This window comes from Drosophila novamexicana, unplaced genomic scaffold, assembly GCF_003285875.2.
Source record: "Drosophila novamexicana strain 15010-1031.04,08,12 unplaced genomic scaffold, DnovRS2.1 tig00000986-arrow-arrow-pilon, whole genome shotgun sequence".
NCBI lineage: Eukaryota > Metazoa > Arthropoda > Insecta > Diptera > Drosophilidae > Drosophila > Drosophila novamexicana.
This window is the reverse complement of record NW_020824835.1, coordinates 1,458,154-1,485,711: the sequence shown is the minus strand read 5'-3', so window position 1 is coordinate 1,485,711 and position 27,558 is coordinate 1,458,154. Positions and strand designations below refer to the sequence as shown.

Below are 27,558 nucleotides of genomic sequence, written 5' to 3'. Positions count from 1 at the left end.
GGCGGCAGCATGAATGCACTGGCAACTTGCATGCTTCGCTGAATTCATAGTTTTTGCTGCCTGGCATTTGCATATGCTGAGAAGCGACGAGAGAGGCGCTCGTTACACGCAACCTGACCTTTTTGCTGTAGCTGTAGCCAACAGATAGGGTTTAAATACGATTGAGACAGCGCATAGTTACGGAATTAAATCTAAATTTTGTTATTTAAACAATTAATAAGATCTGACAAAAATCGGGTTCGAATATTTTAAAATTTTCATGTGCATGTTTGTTAATCGTTCGGGGAACCGCAATTGAAGCTCGCGATAGTCTCATTTATGTAGCATAAATTCGAAATTTCACTGATTTTTTCTACTTGCGGGTGGATTTTCGAATCAAAAAACGATTGGTTTTTAGACAGGTCCTTAATAATATGTTTGAAACCGGCAACAACAATTTTACACAAATTTTCCACATACATGGGTAGAATTTTCCAATGCCCTGTCTCATATCATAAGGATGAGATGTATTGGTAACTAATCAGTCAATAAATATTCAGATCACGGCGCGAAATTATTCCACAACTGCATTTAATGATTCCAAGGTGAACTGTCCCAGAGATCAAAATAAAATTGAGTTAATGCAGATGTGGTAATAGATCATGTTGTTGGCAGCCTTTGACTTAATCAGCATATGTCAGTTGGTATAGTAATGCATTATAGCGTTCCCCCCACGTTATGTCAAAATCCAACATTATATATAGACCGTCCCACAAACCAGATCAAAGGCGACTAGAAAGCACGAGGCAACACAAAAACAAATGGCCAATAACAAAATTAATAATGAAAAGCAATCATTCATTTGCAGCGCAAACTCTGTGCTAGACATTGCAGAGATACATATCTAATAGATGCGATTGTTGGCTAACAAAACCCAAAGAACTGGGGGCGCCAAACGCCTTTTTATTTATTAAGAATTACGAGTAGAAGACTAACGGAAAATCAAAAACAGCAGCTGCTGCTGCTGCGGCTGCTGAAGCAAGAAAAAGCTTGCAGAAAAGTGTTATAAATGAAGTAAATCAAATGCAAAAAAAGGAAAGGAAAGGAATAGAAAATCTGACAGAGATGGCAAATAGCGACGCCTACGCGTTTGCCAATGCACAGGGGAAAACTGTTGCCGAGCATTGATGAAACATATTTCATATAAGCACGTAGAGCTAGTCGCAGGCAGCAGCCCCGGCAGCTAGGCATAGATCATTTCTGGGTCTATTTTTAATCAAACCAACACCACAAATACACACATGTACACACACTCACAGATACTATTGTATCTATCAGATGCATTTAGAAATTGTGCGCGCCTTGGTCCCGGTGCTGGGCTTCTCCCGACTGTGGCTGTCATTTTGATTTTTGCTCGACATGTGCACAAGAGCAGGCACTGCTTTCATCTTACAGATGCAGCTTGTATCAGTGCGTATCTGTAGCTGTAGCTGCAGCTGCATCTGTATCTGTATCTGTACACGTGTAACTATAACGCTTTGTTGAAAGCTACAACAATCGGGCAGACAGACAGACAAGTCAGAGAGTCGACTCAACACAACTTGCATGTCAAATTAATTTCATTCAATTTAAATGCAATTTGACGCCGTTTCACTTGTGTGTAGATACATTGTGTGTGTGTGTGTGTATCTGTCAGGCAGGTATCTGCATAGACACCTCTCCTATCCTATCCAATCTCATGGGCACTACGTTAATGATGCAATGCGCCATGTGTGAGACGCTTAACTGTGCGTTTTATTTCTGATATGCCTTTTGATTAACGACCCTTGGTACAAGTTTTTCTTTATGACTGCCACAAGCGGGTATTTCAGTTCGTGATTTTCTTTCTCTGTTTTTATTTTTTTATTGTAAAAGCATCTGATAGTTTACCTTTTAAAATTGTCTAGTTGAGTGGCGGGGGATTAAGGAGGTTTGTTGCAGTATTCGTTGGGTTCTGCAAGTACAAGAAATAGAGAAAACGTTTAATGTAAGTAATTAAAGTATAAAAACTAACTACAAAAAATGTCTTTATAAAATATATTTCAAATATTAATTAAATATGATTTATATGCACAATATTAAATATTTGTATTTGTAGACTACCCAGCTTAACCTGAACCTGTCAAATCTGCTTTTTATACATAACTAATTAAAGCTCACATCAAGCAGCTCATAAATTTTATGAAATCGTATATATTTTCCGATTCGATGACTTGTGGAGCTTCTTTAAACGTTCGCGCATCATTTGAAAAGTCATTAAAAATTAAACCCGAAGCTATTGATTTCATATTTAACAAAAACAGCAGCTCAAGCTGAGCTGCTCATAAATTTAAAGCTTACATTTTAAGAAGTGCATATTAAAAACTACTTTTCCGAAGGGTATATGAATCGTTCGGGGGTGCGAGGCTGCCTATAACGCGTACCTCCGACTGGGTTGGACATAAGGACTGGGGCAATAAAAACTTTGTGTGACCCATAAAACGTTTACCGCTAACGACATTCTTTAATAATTTAAAAACAATAAAACTGAACCCAGAGCCACAACTTCTAGGCAAGCATTAACAAAAAGAAAATGAAACAAGTTGATTTTAATATTAAATAAAAATAATAATGTGAGAAATTAACTTTAAGTGTCCAAAAAAGAAAAACAAGTAAGAGGTTCTAGTCGGGAGCTCCCGACTAGGAGGTACCCTGAACCCCCTTCTTCCAACATCAATTGCATATATATATTCTATTTTAGAAGCTATATGTCAAGTTTGGTGACTCTAGCTCTTATTATTTACCAAAATTGCCCAAAAACAGGATATCGTTATCGAGTTTTATCGATTGCTTGGAAACGGAGTAAGTTATCGATTATCGGAAACAAACTGCGCAGGCACAAGGAGCAGATACATCTAAAATTTCAAGTCTCTAGCTCTTAAAGGTTGTGAGATTCTTGCGTTCATACATACGGACGGACGGACGGACGGACAGACTCGGCTATTGATGCTGATCAAGAATATATATACTTTATGGGGTCGGAGATACTTCCTTCTGCCTGTTACATACATTTGGATTTTGCACAAATACAATATACCTACCCTTATACCCATTTTTAATGGGTTCAGGGTATAAAAAACAGCATAGGGTTAGTATAAAAAAAGATGTATAGCATATATCTTTATGATTCTTATAACTGTACAGCCCAACCCTATCAGAATGAAACACAAAAAATAAAGAATTGTTTGCCCCAAATGACACAAAAATTCGCTAATTACTGTCCAGTTAGTAGGTGTGACTAATTGACACACAAGTTACAAGTAGCAATTTCTCAAGATTTTCTCAGTGCATAACAATTATATTTTTTTTTCTTCTTGAAAATGAGCGCAAGTCTTTAAGAGAATGTTCACACTTAAATGTGAAAAAAATGTATGTTCGTGAAAATTCTACGGTTATTTAAGTTGAACTAACCATGACATAGTTACGTGAAGTCTATGAAATGGGCCTAGCATAAGCTCAGATTAACTTTCAGATTAAGATCTCTTTGGCTGAATCTAGTGCAACTGTTGAATTATTAAAGAAATATTCATCATTTTTATCTTGATTTTATGGTTAGACGTTCGAATTTAAACTAATGCTTGCACATCTTCTTAGTGTGGTAACTATAGAATAATATAAGGAAGTTATATTTTCTGTCTTTGCATATGAATTATAAATTCTTCTAATTTTGTACATTTTATTTACACACAATAAAACACAGTTAAGTTTTCAAAGTTAACACTTATTTCAAGCATTTGGATTACTATCGGCAACTATCGACAGGTCGATTAGCGATAGATTTAGTTACGTAGCATTTCGATTAAAAAGTTTCCAATTCCATTTGCTGTAAATAGCATAGATTATATAAATTCGATATTTATCAGTGATAAATGCCCTTATTATTTATTATTATTACATTATTGTAGCTGTCTAATCTGTAAACGCTCACAAATCATCGTCGAAACTTTCATAACTTTGCCCCTTGGTAATAAGTATAAGAAAATGCCAAACGCAGAGAAGTGCTTCCATTGCCGTTGAGTAAAGCAATTTAAATAAATTTTTGGCAATATATATATATATATATATATTATATATATATTATTATATATTTATTATTAATTTAGGCCCGAGTCACATAAATTATAAAATTATGAAATATTGTAGCATTTAAATTGATTGCGCCTGAAAACGAAACTGACAAACGCTCCATCAATTTTGTTTTTTTTTTTTTAGTGTTTGTTGTTGCTGGTCATCAATGGCGCATTTCAACAAGCTGCAAAAAGTCATTAAACTTTAACTTAAACAACTTTTTCTTGTTGTTGCTGCTGTCGTTATTGTTGTTGCCATCTAAAAGGTGTCTTTGAGCAGTTTAACAGTTTTGTTTCATGGAAAATTATGCTAATTTTGATGGTTTGATGGCTTGATGGCTAATATATGTAAACGTGTGCTTTCGTTTGGTTTTTGAATGCCCACTTATTGTTAACTTAAAGGGTATTATGGCATTTACCATAGCACTGGCAACTGATATATGTGTGTATATTTGTTTAACATGCAGTGTTCATCGTTGGGGCTTAAAGCCTCTGTGCTTCTACATACCTGTGCTTCATACATACCACTTATAACTATAACATTAGTAATCTTGAGCCCATTAAGGCGACAATATTTATAAGGCATAGCTCAAAAGGACAGGTCTTGCAACTCCTCAACCTAACAGAATCGGGATACTTGTCATTCTCTGCAATAAGCAGTGAGATACTTTAAGCATGAGATTTTAAAGTGGACATAATCGTTATCGAAATAATGAAATAGATCGAATATAACCCTTTTCTGTCACAAGCGGGCGAAGGCTTCTTGATCTTTATGGCTATTAGAACAAGATAAGTATATTTGCATGTTATTTGTTTTTTAAAACGTTTTCGAGCTGATATTTAATAAATAAAGTCCCTCCCACTAGAATTCGACAATTTATTTGCAATTTCTCTTTTGAAATAACTTTCAGATATTATAATATAGAATATATTTCTTCTAAACCTCATTCTGACTAAATTCGTTTTACTTTTACAATAAATCTGTCGGCATTTTAAAGATAGAAACCAGATATTAAAATCCTTTTCATAACCCACAAATTTGTAGTATGACATACTACATACATCAAATACGGGATATCTCCTAGTCAAGCACTCTTAACTAGAGCCCAAGTGTACTTTTCTCAAATTTTTTTTTCAATTTCAGTTTTGTATGTGACTTTGCATTAGCATTTTGGTGTTTGTTTCCACTTAATTTATTTCGGAACCATTTTCAATGTCAATTTTGTTTTTGGACTTTTGTTTGGTTTTTTCTCTGGGTTAGCATTTAAGAAGACTAAAACAAAAACTGAAAAGTTTGCTGATTTCTGATTTCTTTTAATGGCTGATGTGTGACAAAATTAAAATGCGATTTTATTAATTCATATTGTATATTATTTTGATTTTATGACGCCGACGATGGCGATGACCCTGAGACCCGAGAAAGTTGTGAGCTTTTTTTATATTATTTGTATTATTATTTTTTTAAATTTTTCTTTTCTTCTGGCAAATCTGTTATAAATATAAATTTGTATGTATGTATGCACAATAAAAAAGATATCTCATTTTCGTGAAGAATATTCTAGACATATAGAAAAATTTTAAATGTGTATTGTCTGAGAATTTGACAGATTTGTGTCGTTTTTTTATTTGGAGCATGTCACACAAAACGCCCCCCAATGGCCCTGAAATGGAGCAGCGTATCATTTCTTTTTTTACGCATTTTGCATTTTTTGTTCGCGTAAAGTAAATATGTATTTATGGATGTGGCTGTCTTTGTGTGTACACAGTATAGATCGTATTTTTGCAGCTGGCCTCGCAACGCGCCATTCTGTAAACATCTTTTGCATTTTCTACTCTCAAGCTTTTGAGTTTAATTAATAAATTTTTGTTTAACTCACCCCACACCGCCGCAATGTTTACGTATGTGAATGGCTAACGCGTAGTTCTTCATAATAATAAACAAAAACAGCGCTAAAATTCTATAAACAACGCACAATTCTCACTTTAAACTGTGCCTTACAAAGGGTGGGCCGAGCTGCTGCCGGTCGGCATTTGGCAGGGCAACGGTTTTTGGTTGCCTTCAAACAAATTTTACAAAAATGTGAAAGCAACTTTTCTTTCTCCAAACTTTTCTTTGCCGTTTTTGCTGCTTAGTCGCTTGTAATTAGCTGACTTATTGAACAACCGACTCTTGAAAGCTTACAAGGTGTCATATGCCGGGTAGGGTATTCAATAAGTTTCTTTGCCAAGATAAACAATACCCAAGTAACTTTTACACCATGTGACTAACACATAAAACTGTTAGCTTACTAATCTAGAAAACTAAATGGGCTAATAATTATGTTAAATAGTTCATAAAAATCAGTCCATACAAAAAATCGGCTGCAGCAGAAGCTGTGAATGGTAATACCATAAGCTTAAGGCCTTGAAAAGAAATTGGTATCTAAAAAAAAAACGAAATTTGTCGATATCTAGATAACCGACTCGCAAAAGGCCAACCAGTCGCCATTCATCTAATTTGGCAAATAATTTACAGTTTCGCCTTAATTTATGTGCATGCATAATCAAAGAGAGACAACTTCAATGGGATTCTAAAACAAATCCAAGCTCAATTATTGTCCAATAAACTGGCCAAGATCAATTAGCATATTTTGATAATTTGCAGCTAGTCAAAAGTTGCGTCAATGTCACAGGCTGAAACAGGTTGAAATCAAAACCTTTCGTATAAAATTCTATTTACAAGTCAAGCATTTAAACGTAAAAATAAGAAGGAAGGGCTATCTACGGCACGCAGAAGATTGAATACCCTTGCACACCGAACCTTTTCAAAATACTCACAATACTTTGCTCTTGGATCTCAGAAGCACAGGGGAAATAGTTAATGCCGATATAAGAAAAACAAGGATAAAAATCGGGTTATATATTAAGAGGGCCAAGTTCACAGCAGCTCGGGGTTTCTCAGGAGCTGTTGCCTAGACAATAAATATACATCATTAAAGCAGTGCCAGAGAATTTAGAAATTGGCTAATTTGCCAGCTAGCAACAGCTGCATTGTATCATGAAATTGTTATTTGCCTTGTCACATGTGCAAGTTTCAGTTAAATTTGATATAAAACACATTTCGCCGCATTATTCAGTCAACACAAAATAATGATACGATGACATAAGCTACTTATTTAAATTGTGATTTCCGATGTTTTTTGCCAACAATTTTGAGCTTGCGGGCAACACAAATAAAATCAATTCATATGAGAGACAATAATATATGATAGATAGAGGAGGGTGCACACACGCGAGTCACGCACGACCACAAATATTTATTTTATTATTTTCAAATAAATATTATTTCATTATAACAAAATGTTTTAAATATACATAGAAGTACTTCCAATTTGTAGAGACATATATTTAACATTACGAACGTCGTGTTGGTAACATTTTTGTCGTGCGTGACTTGTGAGTGTACCTACATCTATATATATATATATATATATATATATATATATATATATATATATATATATATATATATATATATATATATATATATATATATATATATATCTACGATATCAATATCGACGTATTATATTATTTTTATTTCGTGTTAACTCGTGTTAAATCATAAAAATTCGCGTTGTTTGTATCTTAGACGGCTGTAGAGCACGTCAATCGATTTTTAGACACGAACACTTCGTGTCACCTCGAAAATTTTCGTGTCATCTAAATAAAAGTTTTACCATATCAAATTTTTGATTGAATTTTTGTATCTATAAAAAAAATTAATTTAATTCTTTCAATATATCTTCCGGTTGTACGTATATCAATAAATAAAATTCCTCCAAAGAACCTTTTAATTTCTTTGCTATCAAGTTGAATAAATAGGTTACATTTGTAGTTTTACTTTTCCAGATCTGCTGAGTCGAGTAATTTATATTTCTTAGATCTATTCATACCCCTCTGCTAACACACTTTGAATTTGAGGGCCCTGGCACTAATAGAAAAAAAAATACCTATGTATATACACATTCAAATAAATACGTAAGCGCTTTGTTATTGTTGCTGATGATTTTTGCATTTCATTGCAAAATGCAAAACAATGGAATGCCGTGAAATCGTGTATACAATATACAACACAACAGTGATGATAATTATAATTGTGTGCAGCGAAAATTGCAAACAATACGCCACACACAACAATAACAACAACAGCAACAACAACAATTTCAACATACACGCACAGGTTTCCTTTTTGGCTTTTGCTCAGCTGTTAATTTTCTTTTAATTACCTTTACGCGCGCACTTTTGTTAATTTCCTGCATTACAATTTGATTAATTGCTGTTTCCAATTTGCTTCATTTAAATGCACGCACGCAGCGCGAACTAAATAAAAACTCACTGCTATCTACGACTATCGCATTACCTAGCCTGAAGATAAAGTTGATTGTAAAGTTCGCTGTAAAATAAAAATAATAGATACACGAAGAAGCAAATATTTAAAATTACATAAAATATAACAGATAAATAAAAAGATTAAGAGATACGTATATGTACATAATTCTTGTTAATAAAAAATACTAAATAACATGTAAAATGATAAATACAAAATAAAAATACTAAATATAAATATCATTTATAAAGCCGGCTATTCCAAAATCTATGGCACAATATATGGTTGAATTTTGCGGATATCAATTCGCTAGATAAAGGGAAATACCGATAGTGTTATATTTGTATGTACATTGCCAAATAAATTTACTTACGCCTAATCATATTTACAGTTAAATTTAACATATTAACATTGATCCGTTGTTTATACCCAAACAATGTTTGCCACACTCTTCAAAAGGCCAAAAATCTTTAATCAAAAATTAAAATCTGAGCATAAGCCATATGGGATTGTTGTAGTTTGTGTTTGCTGGACAATTCAGCAACATTGTCGCTAAAAAACGTTTGTAGTTTATAGTTTACTGTCTGTCTTCATCAACTTTTTTGATTTTTCTTGCTCATCCACATCATCATCATCATCATCAACACCACCATCATTATTATTTTCAACTTGGCGTCTGCACGAACGCTCTCGGATAGATGGGGGGATACATTGAACCCACTCGCATTGCCGCATTGCCGAAAGTGATTGTACGTTGTAGATGGAAATGTAGATGATGTTGAGAGACCAGAGAGAGACCAGGCTATGCCCAATGGATTTCTTTTGTTTCGGCACTTTTCATTTGGGTCTCCCCTATGCTCATCTTCCCAACATCTTGTAGCGAATATGTCGTGTACGTTTGGCTCGTTTTCCCGTTTACATGTGACAATGATTACGTTAAATGATAAACGACTTTGCATACACACAATAAATTGTCAAATTTAATTGACAGGCGAACAGATAGTTGCCAGCTTAAACGTGACAGTATTGCCATACGCCATGCGGCGCAAATCGTCTATCGCCCATCGCCTATCGACTTATCGAAACGCAAATACTCAAAGGCAAACATTGATTAATTGAAAGCCCCGCTAGTCATAAGCTCCATCAACAGAGCAACCGGCCTTAAGCGATGGTAAACATAAAGAACAAATTCCTAGAATTACGCCCAAGCCTAAAAAAAAAACAATATCACAAAAGCCTCGTCACATGAAACCCTTTTTTTTGCCAGCCGTTGCTGTTGTTGTAGTTGTCATTCTCATTGTTGTTGCTGGCTGTGTGTGCTCTTTTTTTGGGGCAATGGGCAAACATAAAAATCCATTAATGGCTTAAACCAACGAGCGGCTCTAACCGGAAGTTTACAAAAGTTGACAGCGATCGTTTGTTGTTGTTGTTGTTGTTCTATATGCGCAAGTTTTTCTTTTAGGGTTCCAGCGCTGGCTCAGTCAGGCATTAAGCACATTGACATATGCCTGCCAGATTCCAACAGATGCAGCAGAGCTGAAGAGAGTGCCAGAGAACTCGTATATATCGATATGCGCCGACCGCAAATTAAAAAGCGCCTTTTGCCCTAACGGCATCTGTTAACTAAACAACAATATGCTAAGCGCAAAGGTATCCTATGATTCGAATTTAAATTGTCTAAATATGTTACAAAAAGAAACATTGTAAAAATTAAATATTACCATTGTAAAGATTAGAAACTTGATTCACAAAATCAAATAAAAAGAAAGAAACTTATGTGTATATTCCACTCATAATTTTGTATAATTAAAAAGTCCTTTGGAGGAATAATAAATTTAACATGACAAATTAAATGTATTTATTTCCACATATTCGAAAATTTACCAAAATTTCAATCTACCCTGCGCATTCAATTATCTAGAGTATCAAAAGCAAGCTGAAAGCTGCAAATGCGCAATATGCGAAAGCGGAACCGAGTCTTTAGGTAACCTAAGACAACATGAAAAACAGTTGAGGCCACACGAAGAGACAACGAAGAAGAAGCAGCAGCAACAGCCACAGACGGCAAGAAGGAGGCAGCAACAGCACAAGAAGAAGTAGCACACAAAAGCGCATAAGTTTCCGTTGACCGTTAATTAAAGCCGCAAGACGGTAGCTTCGCCTGTGTGTTTGTGTGTGTGTGTGTGTGTGTGTGTGAGTGAATGTGTGTGGCTGAGGAACAAAGAGAGCGAGGGAAGCACACACGCGCACACACAACCACACACATTGTGGCCACATAAATTTGTTAGCGCCTTGACACAGCTGCATTAGAAACGCAGCACGAGCTCCAATTCCAAAACCCACTGCAAATGCATTGCAAAACGGCTCGGCAAAAGGAGAGGGAGAGAGAAAGAGTGGCAAAAGAGAGAGAGAGGGAGATAGAGCGAGAGAGTGGAAAGCAAGGGACGGGCGACGCCTATCAAGGTTGCAATTGCCCCAATCTGCGTCGGCGGCGCCGTTAACTGTTTGATTAAAGATCATGCAATGCCATTTCTGCGGCAAGCAACAGCAAATGGTTACATTTAAGCACCGACAGACATATACCCTATACTAACAAAATTTCCAAGAGCGCTGATTCAGCCGAAGAACAGCTTTGTGTCACTCAATTGGCAATTCCAAGCTTTGCTAAATCTGTTCTGATTTTCTTAGTAATGTAAAAACTATACAAAATATATTTTTTTTTTGCGCATGACTGATTATTATTCCAGGAAATCAATCCATTTGCATACATTTTTGAAACATTTCAACAATAAGGTTTTTAGATTTATGAAATGAAACGGTCAGGAAATTAAAGTTATATTTAGTTTAGGAATATGCACGCTCGAAAAGGTGTGGCAATATCTTGATCATACGCGTTTTTGATTTTTTTCGAATAAGAACCAGTTCTATATCCCCAAATAATTTTCTTTATAATGCTAAAAAGTCAACATGGCAAGAGAACAAAGAAATACGGGCTCGAGTCCCATGAAAAAAAATCCCAAATCGTTTCGCAACACTGCTTGTCAAAGCTGGTCGTAAAAATAAAATACACAAAAATTCCCAGGACAATACTAATGTCTATCGATCCAAGTTCCTTTACAAATCCAAATTCTGAACATTCTTGGAAAAAACGAAGTTTGCTTACCTTTAAAAAACGAGTAGGACAATCGAAAATTTGATCTTGACTGAGAGAAAGAGAACTAAATTTAAAAGCAAGCTTATCCGACCAATAATAAATCATCTGAATACATAAACTGAAATGAAATATGATGTTCAGGAAAAAATTGACGACCCAGCATAAAAACGAAGGCTTTTAAAAGCAAATTGGCAGAGAAATAATAATGCGGCAACTTTCGTTTCTAATGCGTTACAAACGCAATGAGTAAACGACTATGCCCCATTAAAAAAAGAGGTAAAAGTAAAGCGCAGACAGAACGTTGGCTGCAGGCGGCGGCAGCAGCTGTGCGGTGTCTGCGATTTATGTTAAATATTGTAAGAAATCTGCAAAAGAGAGTTGAACGTTGAATGTTGCACGTTGAATGTTGAAGCCGCAAAATGTCAGCTGTTGCAGCAGTTGGTGATGCTGATGCTGCGCCGGCCACATGGCATCGAATGCAACATAACACGCGTCGTTGCGGCCATAAGGAGAAATTGTGCCAATTTGCTTGCAACTGCAACGGCAACAGCAAAAGGTAAAAAGGCTGGCCAAGCGCACCAAAAGCACCACGGGCCACGTCTCTATGGCGGCATTATTGATGATGACAGAAATGTGTCGTGTGTCGTTTCGTCGCTTTTCTAAGCGTTTGCCAACGCGTTGGCGAATGCAGCTGCAAGCTACAACTCAGCTCCTCTCCCTCTCTCTCTCTCGCTCTATTGCCATGAACCTGGGCAGCCAAGTTCATGGATGCCAGTTGCTGATTAAGCCTGAAACGAACTGGCAACGCTGGCTGCACAATATTTATGCCCTGCATTAATTTTGATGTCCCGGAGATCGCCAATGACCTTGTGCGTAAATTTTAATCAGTGGCATCCTTTAAAAAACTTCAACTTCCACTCACGACTGTTTCGGTGGCGTGTGTGTGTCTGTGTGGTGGTCTGACTCATTCGAGCAGAGGCCAACGTGACAGGCAAATTATCCGCAAGTTATAGTGGATTAAGCAGCTACATACTTATAAATACATTGTAAGTACATATATCGGTAGCCAAAGGGTATGTCAGCGAAACAAGAGGTTGTTTTGTTTTCAGTCTTTGATGGACAGATCTGGGTTATACACGTTTCAGCATCTGTTCTGACCGTATTTAAGATTGAAGTCAAAGTTAATTTCTTAACATTTTATTCACATTATATATACAAAAAGAGAAAAGAATAAAGAAAAGAACAATTAATAAGTTAAAATGAATTATTGTCTTCAGCGTGTTGTCATTATATTACAGCGTACATATCAATTATCAAAAAAAAAAATGTGGCATTAAGTATTATAATTAAAACTTATAATAAACTTGTTTACAAGCAATACATATTTGAAAAAATTTCCTGCATGACACATATGATATATGAGACCATTTCTGATTAGATTGGGTCTTGGAATATAGGTAAAACACAAAAATGAGTTACATACTTATAAAACAAGCCATCTATAATATTACGAAAGTAGAAATAATAAAGCTGGCAATTAAAAGATATCTCGAAAATCTTTCGAATATCATTGATAACTTAAAACAAAGTAATATATTGTTAATAAAAAAAAAAATATCTTTTAAAAAAATTAATGTAAAACAAATAATATAACTTTAATTGTGACACATTTAAGCCGCAGCAACCACTGATGGTTTATGTTTAAGGAAATTGTTGTTTTTTTTTTTTTTTAATAAGAATAACAAGAAAGAAAAAAACAAAAATTATATTCATTGAATAAAGTAATTTTGACACAATATATTTGAGATACGTTTAGACGAATGGCACTTAGTAATGCCGGATTTTGTCAAGTCGCATTTCTTGACAACAATTTTGGGTTGCCCAAATTTGGCCAACTTGATGTGTCATGATATCATAGTCAGTTGTATATATGCATATATATATATGCTATTAAAGCCATGACAAGTTGAGTTAAAAGCACGCCCACATTTATGTCAACCGCAAAGAACGCGATTATCAAGATCATCATCACGTTGGCAGGTACACAATATGCGATATAAAAATTAGCAAATTGTTATTTTTATAATTTAATTGAAACGCTAAAAGTCAACGAGGCAAAAGTTAAAGAAATAACAAAAACAAAGCTGCCGAAAACAGAACCCCAAAGACAAAGGCGCTGAGAGAATTAAACAAAACAAAAAACAAAAATTATGCAAAACATTCAAATTAACATGATAATCTGCTGCAAAATGAGGAAACCTTTTACATTATAATCAAAATCGTACTCGTAATATTTTGTTGGGTGTCTGTTTCGGTTTTGTGGCACGTCGCACAGTTGCCAGGGCCATTCAAGTAGCATGCTAGCAAGAGCGAGAAGCTGGGAGGGGGATTGGGGTCTCTGTGGGTTATGGGTTCTCTTTCTGCATTGCATTCGTATGCGCAATCATGCGCATTATTCAGTTCATTCATTCAAACGAATCATTCATGCGATTTGAATGCTTGTGTGTTTGTTTGTTCCATTGCCAAATGTTTGCTTGGTCTCGATTTTAGCAGTTCATTTTTTGTTGCTTATTTATTTTTGTAGAGTGTGGCGCATGCGTTTTGGCTTTGTTGCAGGTGAAACATGCGCAGGTATATATAAATATATATGTATCTCATAATTGTATTGCGGGTTCAGACATTGTATTCAAATTATTCACGCTACATGCTAATTTTGAGAGCATATTAGTCAAGTAACTGCAGTTAAATCAAGTCAGTCTCAGTTTAATCTCAGTTATTTTCGATTTTGTTTCGGTTTTAGTTTTATATATTTAGATTTTAGTTTTGTTATTATTTTTTATATCGTTTTTATTTTATTATTATTACTTTATTAATTTTATTACTATTTCATTATTAATATTTTATTACTATTAGTTTATTTTTATCATTGTTTTATTATTAACATTTCACCCCTTTTTATCTCCAAAAATAATAAAAAATTTTTTAGGATTCCGCAGATTTTTAAGGTTACATTTTTTGCTAGAGTTTAATGTATCTATCATATTCGATATAGCTTTCCATTATATAATCCTTTCTAAACATCATACCTAATATTGTTATATATGTATATATGTGTATATATAATGATATATATGTAATGATAATTGCAAAGTTTATAATCTTTTTAACATTTTCTAAAGCACACCTCTGATATTTACGCAATTTAAGCATCTGCGGTCGTTATTATACCAAAGGTGACGAGATAAACGCTTTGCCTAAAACCACAACCCAATCGAAAAGACACAACAGCAACAACATTTTCAGACCAGTCTGAATGAAACGGAGACGGGGACGGAAACCTTGTCTTGTCAACTTGCATATAAATTTTTATTTGGCCAAAACACGAAATATAAAAATTGGGTAATAAGCTTTGCGGCGGTTTAACATGACCCGAATTCTGAACTTTATCCGCAGGCTTAAATTTTAATTCGAAAAAGCGAGGAAAAAAGACAATACCTCGAAAAGAAACAAATGTCAAAACGCTTATACTATATATAGCAGGTAGGCAGAACTTTCGGTCTTATCAGCTGGATCACTTAACACTTTCTTTCGGCCCACAGCTCATAAAAATAAAAAGAAAAACATCTTCACAATTCGAGCATGTTCTGCTCTTATGTACATTCCCAAAAACATTTCCCAATGTACAGCGGGTAATTCAACTTATCAACACATCAAACAACGCGCATTTCCATTTCCAATTTCCCCCCTTTCCACATTGCCACTAATAACAAGCAACTAGCCTCTGAGAACTCAACCATGGCTAGGCATACGAAATATCATTAAAAGCCCAGATTGAAGGGCTACTGTCTCTGGCTCTAACTCTGGCCGGGCCTGAAAACCACAGAAAAACATAACTGATTATTTTTATTATAAGCGCAGAGCCAGGGAATATGCGTGGGAATTTACATGAGAAAATTTAATGTTTACAATACTTATGCACAAAGTAGAAAATAATAATAATAATAAACAAGAAAAAGAAGCAGAATAAAATGAAGGTAAACACAGAAAATGAGGCAGCAAATGAAGTTGAACAATTTTGCTACTGTTTGTCAAGTAGCGAAGAGTCCGGAGAGTGGGCCGAGAGCAGCCAAGTCATGAACATATTTTTTTGTGGTCGTCATGATAATCAATATCATGAACATCGGGAACATCATTGTTATTATCCTACAACATTGAGCCATTCTCTTCGCCAGTTTGTCATGAACTTTGAACTTTATTTGAAGGGCCTCCCATTCCAATTCCATTTCCTTGGCCGTGAAATATCATTTGAATATTGCAATTTTAATATTTAATTAACCTTTCCATAAGCACTTACATTCAATTCTTGCATAATCTCTTAAGACTCTTAAGACATGATAGCGTGCAGCAACGGCTTGAGTTCAGGCTCAAGCAACATTTCTTTCTTATGATGTCATTTGGAACCTGGTTCCAATTAGCAGTTCGCCCAACAAACATACACATGTGCTGTGGGCCGAGCTCTTCCGTTGCATGTTTAACAGCACAAAGGAATAGGGTAAACAGCCTACGACATATTCTAGGAAAATACATTCCAGCGAAAGCTATGACCCAAAGTTTATTTACGCTCTGCCTTTACACTTCATTAAAATAAATATTAAAAATACCCAGTGCAATCGGAAATAAGGGTATTTTTACACTGAGAAATTCTGTATTAAAAACAATATTTATTTCTTTCACATCTATAAAGGGCTGGCAAATTAATGTGCAAAATTCGTTTTGTTTGTAAGTCTGTAAGGCGGAAAATTACTTTTTTTCCTAAAAATGTAGTTTGCATTTTTAAACAAACTATATAGTGGACATAGCATGGCATACCTACAGTCTGGCATACCCTATTGTTTCGCTAGCATTTGGGTAAAATTCTAAGCCAGCCAAAATTGCTTTTTATTTTGGTTTTGTTTTGCTGCTGCTTGAACCCATATAACGCCTTGGGACAAAAAAGTCCCGGACAATCAACAAATTTGGGCACAAAACTTGAGCAAAAATAAGAAGAAGAAGACGACGACAATATTAACAAGCTGATGAGCGCTATTCACATTTTTACTTTTGGCCATAACAGTTTATTATTGATGTTTGTATAGGAGTATGCTTCCCCCTATGGACCCCCCTTCAAGTCTGTCCATCAAAATGAGCGAAGCTTTTGAAACATTCCTGATTTGAGACTTGTTGCTCGTTGTTTGGGCGTTTCGGGCAACAAGTTGTCTTTCCAGACACGTGTCTCAATGAAAACAACATCGAAATATGTTTTTATGTTTATTATGCATATCATAATAATCCGAGGCATAAAGCAAAGATATGCTGTATACTATATAAGTCGTCTTGGTCACATAATTTCTACACATTTAAATGCACTACTCGTAAATCTATAGAAAGTCTTAGAGTCGTAACTGTTCATAAAAATAAAAAACTAAAAAAAAAATTGACATGCTCAGCGGTTTATTATATGCTAAGGTGACTTTCTTAAATATGGCTGATTTCCAAGAAATCGGTAATAGCATTTGACATCATGCTGATAAGCCTGTGAAAAACATTATGTGAGGGGGAAAATATTTTCAAAATCTAGATTAATTAAATATACTACATCTACAAAGTAACTTTGCCTATAATTGTTCTTCCCCTTTTGCTATTCTTCGATTTGTTATCTCTTTTTTTTTTCAAATCCCTAAATCCTAGCGCCAATTGAAAACCCCAATCAAAAACAAAACTCAACTTGTAGCGCCATTAATTCAGTTGTCCCAAATGTCCCAATAAAAAACACTAAAAAAAACAAAACGAGAATGTAGGGATATTTTCGACATGCCGAAGATTTAATACCCTATATGCATATATGAAAAACAAAACAGTTTTTAGTGCAAGACCCTACTTTTAGACCGATGGTTCCTATGGCAGCTATATAGTGGACCGATCCGGTCTGTTCCCGTACTGCCTGCAAGGTTTTAGATATGGCTTTATCAACTCGGCTAATCTGGAATATTTAGTTTACGGCGTCGGAGATGTCTCCTACTCTGCGTTACAAATTTCGTGACGAAGTTATAATACCCTCTACAAATAAGAAATTAAAACACAAATTCTCAAAAGAACAAAAAAACACCAAAAAAAAAACTAAGAAAAATGCGCATTTCCCAATGCTATAGCTTCGTTTTGTACATTTTTCTTGCCCATTTTCTCTGAACATTGAATTCCTGTCTGCCAAGGCGCGCCAGAGGATGGAACCCTCGGCACACACACACACACACACACAAATTTAGCACAAATATCTCCGATGTGAGTGTGCGTATATATATCTTTATATTCACACACGCACACATATATGTACATTTGTATATGTAAATGTATATATATAGCGCCTATTTTCATCTAATTTCATTTCTACATGCCTTGCTCTATTTTTGTGGCGCATTTTTAGCGTTGTTTGCTTCTATACCATATATATATAAATATATATATGTACATACAAATATACATATATATTAAAAAATATATATATTTTTATACACATATGTGTATCTGTGTATGTGCGCTTATAACAAAATTTCCATTGCAGTTGGAAAGCGCGTCGCGTCTCTTCTGCTCTTTAACAAATTCTTTTGTTTTTGGCTTTGCCGAAATTGTTGTTCTTTTTATACCCTGAACCCATTAAAAATGGGTATAAGGTATATTGTATTTGCGCAAAATCCAAATGTATGTAACAGGCAGAAGGAAGCATCTCCGACCCCATAAAGTATATATATTCTTGATCAGCATCAATAGCCGAGTCGATCTAGCCATGTCCGTCCGGCCGTCCGTCCGTATGTATGAACGCAAGGATCTCATATATAAGAGCTAGAGACTTGAAATTTAAGATGTAGGTGCTCCTAGTGCCTGCGCAGATCGAGTTTGTTTCCGATAATCGATAACTTACTCCGTTTCCAAGCAATCGATAAAAATCGATATCGATATCCTGTTTTTTGGGTAATTTTGGTAAATAATAAGAGCTAGAGTCACCAAACTTGACATATAGCTTCTAAAATAGAATATATATATGCATTTGATGTTGGAGGAAGAGGGTTCAGGGTATCCCCAAGTCGGGAGCTCCCGACTAGAGCCTCTTACTTGTTTTTCTTTCTTTTTGGGGTTCGTAAGCTCCATTTGGAACTTTTTTTATTTGGCTGGCCGACTGTCCGGCCAAGTAACTGGGTCCCCGCGACCATAAAGCTTTAAAAAAAATCAACAGAAATGATTTTTTTCTCCATCCATCTGCATTTCATTTTCGTTATGCCCGCTAATTATGTTGTAACGGATTTTTTTTACCATTTCAACTAATTTAAATTGTATGCTCTATTTCACATTTGATTTGAGTCGCCATAAATTCTAATTCTTTTTACGCTCACTAAAAATATTCGAATTTTATGCACATTACGTGCACTTTGAACTGGCGCTAGGTCATAAAATCATAAAATCAAACCAAAAATGAGGGCTATTGGCGGGAACTGGAGCGCATTAAAGTCAAAAAGTCGATGCCTTGATTTATAGTGAAGAAAGTCATGAATTCGTTAATCCAACTAAATTTATACACAATGCCCAGATTTTCAAATTCTATAACTTCATCAAAAGTTAGCCTATTTCTTGTCGGAAAACTATTTCGGTCATGATTTTTCCAATGATACGTAATTTGTGTCTAGCTTTAACATTTCTAAATTTATATTTAGAGTCCTCCCTTTACCTATTTAGAATAGGAAACAATTTGTACAAGCAAAATTATATTTGAGTGGGCCAACTAACCACAGAGTACTGTGCTATTGTAAGAGTTATTTTTATAGTTTAGTGTCTGCATACTGTTAATAATAATAGTAATGAATGGATTGATTATATTTTATGAATGCCATTTCGCATGAATCAAAATTAGGACTTCCTATTCCTTAATAATCTTTTCTATAATATAATTCCTTCAACTTTTTTAAGCCAAAACCAACCGAATCAAATGCCAATTGCAACTTTCTTTAGGCATAAATATTTCACTTGTCATTGAATGCACATTAAATAAATGAATTAAAATACAACTGCCAAGAAACGACTGGGTGTGACCTTTACGTGATATTGCAAACTCCTTCATATGTAATATAATCATTATTATAAAATTAAAACTCGTTTAAACATTAGACTTACCATAAAAAGGCGTTAGAAGAATTTGCTAGGCCTGCAAAGAAAAAGAAGTAGAAGAACCATTAAAAATAGATTTGATATGGAGTTTAATTTCACAAGCTATAAAAAATCGTTCAATGGAATCTACTTTTAATGCTTATTCGCCAGCGCATTTATTGCACTCATATGCATTTTTTTATTGTTGTTATTCGAGCTGTGTTACTTTCCCTGTGGCATTTAGAGAATCTCTAGCAAACTATTTAGCACAAAAATGATATGAAAATTAAGCGCTTAAAGTGGCCCACATTTCTATTGATGAGTTCAAGAAGCTAACGACGAACTAAAGAGTTTATTATTATATTAACTTAAGAATGTTGAACATGGAATTTTAAAGAACTCTAATAACAAGTTGGTTTCTAAATAAAACTCTGGCAATCTATGTTATCTATTCATCCCATAATTCATTATATTTATATAATTCAAATGAAAAGTAACAAAAAGTATTTAATCCGTTTCGCAGTTCGTAAATGCTGAGTTTGATTAAAAACTTTTGGAAGACACAGTATTTTGAAATGCAAGAACCTGATATTCCACCGATTGTTCCTATGGCAGCAATATGATATAGTGGTCCGATATAGATAATTCGCATATATACGAAGAGCATAGTGAAATTTATATATGACGAGTTTGGTCAAGATATCTTGAAAAACAGATAAAATACTTTACTTGTGCACAAAATCTACTTTTCGACCGGTACTTCGTATGGCAGCTATATGTTATAGTGGTCCGACCCGGCGAGTTCAGACATATGTACTGCCTGTACCAAAAAGACGGCACTATACAAAGTATCAAGACGATAGCTATATCTAATCGTTATTATAGTCATTAAAAATGAAAAGCTGATAAATTACACAAAACAATTATAATTTAAAGACATTTTTCATTTGCCATAGGCTTACTTTATTTCTAGAGACAACAATTAGAATCATTGCAAGAGAATCAACCAAAGTGCATTTGTCTAAAATTTATTCTAGAAAAAAAAAATTTGCATTTTGAATGGAACGCAAGTGTGCCAAGTTATTATACGATTCAATCCACTTATGATGAATGTTTCTGCACATAAGTGACAGCCCAAAATGGCCCAGAAGCAACCCCATTACCACAATCTCGGCGCAAGCCCGCCCCCGCTCAACGTTTTAGGAGCCGCATCAAATGCAGTCGATGCTTAAATCTCTTTTTTTTCTCAGCCAAGTGAAATTCCTCAGCCTCAGCCAGGCAGCAAGCAGCATAAAAATAGTCACAAATGTTGCTATTTTTTTCTTTCGATTTGACAGCTCACAAAAAATAATAAATAGCAAAACCCCCAAGTAGAAACACTCGAAAATTATAGAAGAGAAATATGCAGGCAGAGCATAGAAATACGAGCATAACGAATTTGCTGCCAAGTGTGATAAAACCAACAAAAGATCAAATTAATAATGATTGAAAAAGTTGTTAGGTTCTCGGCAATTAAAATTGATGAGGCACATTTTGTATGCGAATTATTATTGTATTGATTGGGCTGTAGATACATCATTTACCCGCTGGCCAAATTCTTGACAAATTTGCACAGTTCTTCTTTTATTTTTAAAATAAATAGTTTTGATACCCTGTACACAATTAAAATTACGTAAAAAGGGTGGTTTTGTGTTTGCGTAAATGTATGCAGAAGTTGACAATTTAGTCTGGCATAATAATTTATATAAGATACTCGATCTCGAGAACTCAAGTTGTTCGAAACAACAAGCTGAAAGTATGTCCATTTACTTTTTATTCTATAACTTCCTCAATCTTAAAAACATAAGATGTTAGTATTTAGATTTTAAATCAAAAGTATTTAGATTTTAAATCAAAATCTTAAGAACTCCTCCGTTTATAGTGTATATAAATTTCATTTATTTATAATCCATTTACATTTATAATCCATTTTTCTGAGTAAATCGTGATTGTAGTTGTTTAACGCAAGAAATTTAGCTGGGGTATATTTTTAATTTATCAAACAATATAAAATAAAACAAATAAATAAGAAAATATGTGATTTTTGGTACACGCAAATTTAATGCCCTCAGCATTTCCCGAACTTCTTAGGATTAACCAAAAATAAAAACAAAAGTTATTGAAGATAGTAAATTACAGTGCCGAGTAGAGAAAAATCTTCAGAAGAAGCAGAGCAACCTTCTAGTCAAGCAGTCCCGAATATGGCACTCAGGGCATTTGTTTTTAGTGGAAATGTTTTTACTTAAAATCTTAAGAACTCCTTTGTTTCAAACTTATATAAAAATATTCCTGTAAAATCCCTTTTTTGAGTTAATCTTGATCATAGACGTTAAGAGAAACAATGTATAATTATATTGTATTTATCGAATATATACAATTTTATTTTGAAACCTTTAGAAAAAGCAGAGCATACTTCTAGTCAAGCAGTCCCGAATATAACACTCTGGACATTTGTTTGTGCATTTCGGGCCTCGCACATTTGCTGTTTCAATTAGGAAACTTGGTCGTCGTCTTCGTCGTCATGTTGGTGTGCAAAAATAAACATTTTATTGCCCGCATGGCGCCAAAGCGCAAGAAGCGCGTCCGGATGGATCACTTTGAATCTCTTGTATCTTTGGGAACGACAAACCGACAAACGGTCTCAATTGCCACGCGAAGGCGCTTATCTAGAAAGCCGCGCCAAAGATTCACGAGTTTTGTGCAATTTATTTCAATTGCCAGCCGTCGCAATAAATGCTAATAACTTTGCAATTAAGGCACCAAAATACATTTAACGCAAAGCAAAGTGATTAAAATTTTGGTAAGAATGAAAGCGAATCACAAGATGGAAGAGTAGCATCATCATCCAAATGATGATTGTCTCTAGGTCTTAATCTGAACATCAAACGTTGCCACACTCAACTCAAAGGGTCTTTTCTTTTTGTTTTTGCAGAAAAACCAATGGATCATTTGTTCAATTGCTCATAAACATCAACGAGGCGGGCCATGAATTTCAAATTTGAGTTGCCAAAACTCCCAACGAAGTTTTAACGACGAAGTGTGTAGTTGTTGTGCATAAAGCAGGGGTTAATGGTGTACCAAAGATCCTATCTCTATAACTAAAATAATAGAAATAAAGTTAAGCTAGGTTAAGTTAAGTTAATTTAGCTAACAAAAAGATATACCATATCGATAGAGAACTAAATTTGTTTGCATTTTGATAAAATATAAAATAGTTGTCATAAATAATGTATATGCTTCAAATTGTAGTATTAGCAATAAAGTGACGAAAGGGAACGTTCTGCAACAATTATCAATAGTGAAAAGGTTATGCATCTGAGGGATAAGACAGGTTTAATCATCACGAAATTTAATGTTTAATGGATAGGAATGCAATCAATTATAATGATTCCAAGTGTGTCCACAACAAACTGGCCATGGAAAACGTTTATCAATAATTGCTATCGAGAGCAAACAAAGAGCATGACGCAGCACTTGGACGAAACAAACTCCAAACAGCTGTTCACGCATCGCAACACTCAGAACACTTTCCACAGCAGCAAATCACAGTAATTGCCAAAAAGTAAACACACACTGGCACAACATTGTCACAACTTTCTACTACTAACCCAGTTAAATTGTTCAATGACACGTATGCGACGTGTGCCCAGGCCTAGACCTTCAACTTATGTCTAAAAAGGGGCGTGAGAGGGGGCCAATTCAGTATAGTGGGGGCAAAGTCTTTATGGCATTTTGGGCATATGGTCACGCGGCTGCGTTTCGGCCACTTTCTTCATTCATCAAAAATACATAAAGGCCGCGTACATTTCACCAGAAATATGCAACGCACTAAAGAATACGCTATAGAATGTTCGTATCGAATAGGTATATATTACATACAATATGTGTATTTGTGTGTGTCTAAATGAAAACTTAATCAAAGACCTGACAATAATAGCGACAAGGCATACAAATTGAAAAGAAATACAAAATCAACGGCTCAAGAAACGATTACAAAGCTCAAAGAATGGAATCCGGGGAAGAAAAATACTGCGTGACAGTATTACTAATTATGCTTAAAGTAAACAAAAACAGCAACAACAACAAACACAAACAACAAGCAACAAGCAGACGTCAGACAACACAATGTGACAGCTTGAAAGTTTCGTTCGTCTCTGCAGAAGAGAAAAACCAAATTAACTCACTCGAAAACCAAATAAACCAGCATATAGATATATATATATATGTGTATATATACACTCCGCATTCTGACAAATTTATGACAAACAAACTCTGCAGCACTACTAAACAATCCGCCAACAACAACAACAAATCATTAAATGTCAAGTGCAGTTCATCGTCCGTATTGGAACTTTCATATTAGTGTTGTTTATTGCGCTTTACAATTAGTGTTTGCTTTTTGGGCTCTTTATAAGATTTCCAGTCACTTTTCTTATTTATGCATATTACTAATTGGCAGAAGGTAAGCCATCTGTTAACTTTGACAATCATAAATAACACTCAAGTCTTAAAATACAAATTTTATTGTTTCGACTTTTCATTCTTAGATTCCCTGAAATTTCCAAATTTTTCAAGTTGTTTCTTAAAACATTTCAATATAATTTCAGTTTTTTTATGATGTGCAACAAGCAATTTTGCGTTTTTTTTTTTTAAATTGTTCTAGAAATTGTAAACGAAATAATTTAAGTCGCTGTTTTTTGTAAAATACTTTTCTATTTTTTCATATACCTAAGTTTTCTAGATCAGTTAACACATAGTTAACATAATAAAACCCATTGATCCACGTTTTGTATAATAATAATAAAAAGTACTAACCTTTAACTAACCTTATGATCTTATCTAAAGATAGAAACTTTGCTGAAGCTCTTAGATTCCTGAGTATCATGAGTATTCGACAAAGATATACAAAACATCCATACCTTTGTGTTTGAATCAAATCTACATTTTATCATAGTTTCAAGATATGCATAGCCCATAAATAAACAATATTTTCATATGAATTTTCCCATTTCTTCAAAAATAAAAAAAAATATTATATATCATATTTTCTTTAAAACCATTTTGATAAGTCAACAAAAGAACAATGGAAACTCTTTCGTAAACAGAAATGTGCATTCATTTACAAAACAAAGTTTGCAATATCTACAAAAACTTTATAAAAACAATGCGATTCTTTGATAAACCGCAATCTTACTATAAAAACAAGGCCCAGACAATCTAGTTAAGTAAAGTTAACTTATCGTCCGAACCGTTAAGAATGTCAAGTTCCAGGCGTTGCTCAGTTCCGCAAAATATGTTATCAACGAAAGTCAAACTGATAAGAGAGGAGTCTATTGGCAACTTTTAGTTCTATATTAAGAGCATGCTGCATAGTTGACCAAAGCGGAAATTGGCTATTAGCCGGGCCCAGCTGTTGGCGTGTTAACGAACCGAGTCATGCCTAGGGCCAGTGTTGGGCAACATCAATACACGCAGACAGAGATCAACAAACAATATGAAATGACAGACAAACAAGTTGAGGCGCACAGGGCCATGGCACAGGGGCCGCTGCTAGGGCGGGGCTGTACTGATCAATGGCTGTTCATTCAATTTAGTGTGCAAAGCGTAAACTGATTGTGATCGACGGACTGGACAGCGAGATGCAGACCGTGCGGTGCAGTGAACTTTCAGCAAGAAAAGGCCAACAAACGCAATATGGCTAGGAAAGAGGGGCAGAGAGCGCAGAGAAAGAGCCAGAGAGAAAGAGAGAGAGAGACGTGCGGGCAGCAGCAGAGACACGCATATGGTCAACATTGTATTGAGCGGCGAGGAGGGGGTCCAACTAATAACAAACAACCGGCTTTTTACATGTGGTAAGAGCGGTTGCAGGGGATCGGAGCGCAAACTGCGGCTAACTTTTGTTTACTTTGTGCTGCGAATGGAGGCAACAATTTTCGTTAGCTGTTGCAGCCACAAAACTTGTTGCCCCGCGTTGCTGTTGCTGCTGCTGTTGTTGTTGTTTTTGTTGTGGGGCATGCGCATAAGTCACTACACAAATTGCGCAAATTCCACACAAACACACATGCATACACCCATAGCCATCTGTTGTCAGTTTGCAACACTGGCCCCGATCGTCATCGGCTCTGAGGTGAAGGCCGCCGCATCGTTGCTGCATAATTGCAGCCAACTCTCCTCCAAAAGACTCTCCAACGAGTTGGCCATAACGAATTCACAATAATGCGCATTTTATTAGATTTTTCTTGTGTTTTTTTTTCGTTTTTCTTTGTGCCGCGCGCTCTGCTCTCACTCTGAGTGCATTTTCCGCTTCAACACGATTTTCATTTAAGTTTCCCAAAGCGTTGCCCTTTGGGTCTTGTGTCTGTGTGTTTTCCAGGAAGGAAATGTGTGAGCGTGTGGTTTTTTGTTTTTTTGCATAGCTTGTGGTGCTTGACGTGTGAGAGATTGTGGCATTGGCTTAGGGTTGTCAGGTTTCCTTTCTTATACCAAATGCCCTGAGACATTTGTGAAATTGCATTCGAAAAGTGCACACATGTAGGTAAAGGAATGAGTTTCACATTGAAAGAAAACTGCGGAAAACAAACAACTAAAAATCACTAAGGAATGCTTAAGAGGAAAACTTTGAAGTATAGTTAATATTGTTTTGGAATAGTTCTTATTTTCGAGATGCTGTAGATAATATTATGATTAAACGATGAAACCTATTCTATTCGGAGGATTATGCCAAGTTTAGCTAAAAACTGAATGCAATAATATTAGTCGCTTTCATAATTAATAATTTATGTTTTACAGCCTTACGACTACCTACATACGTGACGATGCAGCCTTCTTCATAAAAGCATCCTTTCAACCAGGCTTGGCGAAATATCACCTAGGTTAACTGTGTATGATATTTTTGACTCAATACAATAAACAATTATAAAAAATAAAGTTATAAAGAGTAAAAAGAAACACTCGCATTTAACTCAGAACATAAGAATAAACATTTACATTACATATTTACAAATATTATGTTCTTATTTTACCCACGCATAGTTAAATTTATAGGGTATTAAAATTAAATATTATATATTATATTTGCAATTCGTTTTATTTACATCCTATTCATACTAGAAGAGTTACCTTAACTTAAGCAAACGTTTGCGCTCTTTAACTTTTACGAACCCTAACCCACATTTTTTAATTTCTTTTTTGATTTTTACAACTCTCCCTGCTCTATTTACAGTGCCCACGCATTGACTGATTTCCACTGGAACAATATATATGCTAGAAACAAAAGAGCACGCACAGTCTTTCAATTAGCGTGGGGTCTACCAAAAACCGATCTTCCATCGTTTTAACTGCACCATTCGACTGTGGCTGATGTGAGGGAGGGATAGGGGGGAGCGGGGTCCATGGCAGACGCCAGCATAAAGAGTGGGTCTTGCAATTTCCAAAGCGCATCCAACAAACGGGCAAACAATTCAACTGCCATTTATTTTATTTATTACTGTTGCGGCTTTCGTGTTGCTGCTTTAAACTGGCTTCATAGAAATAAAAGTGAAACTTTTCACAGGAGGAGAAAATGTTGCAAAATATCGCGATGAGGTTTTCATCGTTTATTTGCAAGTATTGTGGAATTCGGACAGCTGATAGATAAATTTGTAATGTTCGATTGAATTTGAATTTGATTGAAAATTGATAGATTAATTAAACAATAAATA

At 35.1% G+C, this 27,558-nt stretch overlaps 1 protein-coding gene across 4 annotated transcripts in view; it reads right to left on the bottom strand.

Moving 5' to 3' along the window:
* LOC115765791 (dual specificity protein kinase splA) overlaps window positions 1–27,558 on the bottom strand; it is a 76,914-nt gene that overhangs the window by 40,140 nt on the left and 9,216 nt on the right. For 3 of the 4 annotated variants that reach the window (XM_030709477.1, XM_030709476.1, XM_030709481.1), the window contains exons 2-3: window positions 19,847–19,877; window positions 1,909–1,972 (exon numbers count right to left, since the gene is read on the bottom strand). The gene's annotated coding sequence lies outside the window, so the exon portion shown is untranslated. Of the gene's footprint in view, window positions 1–1,908; window positions 1,973–8,866; window positions 9,451–19,846; window positions 19,878–27,558 lie in introns of those variants that run through there. The other variant, XM_030709478.1, reaches the window with a different exon arrangement.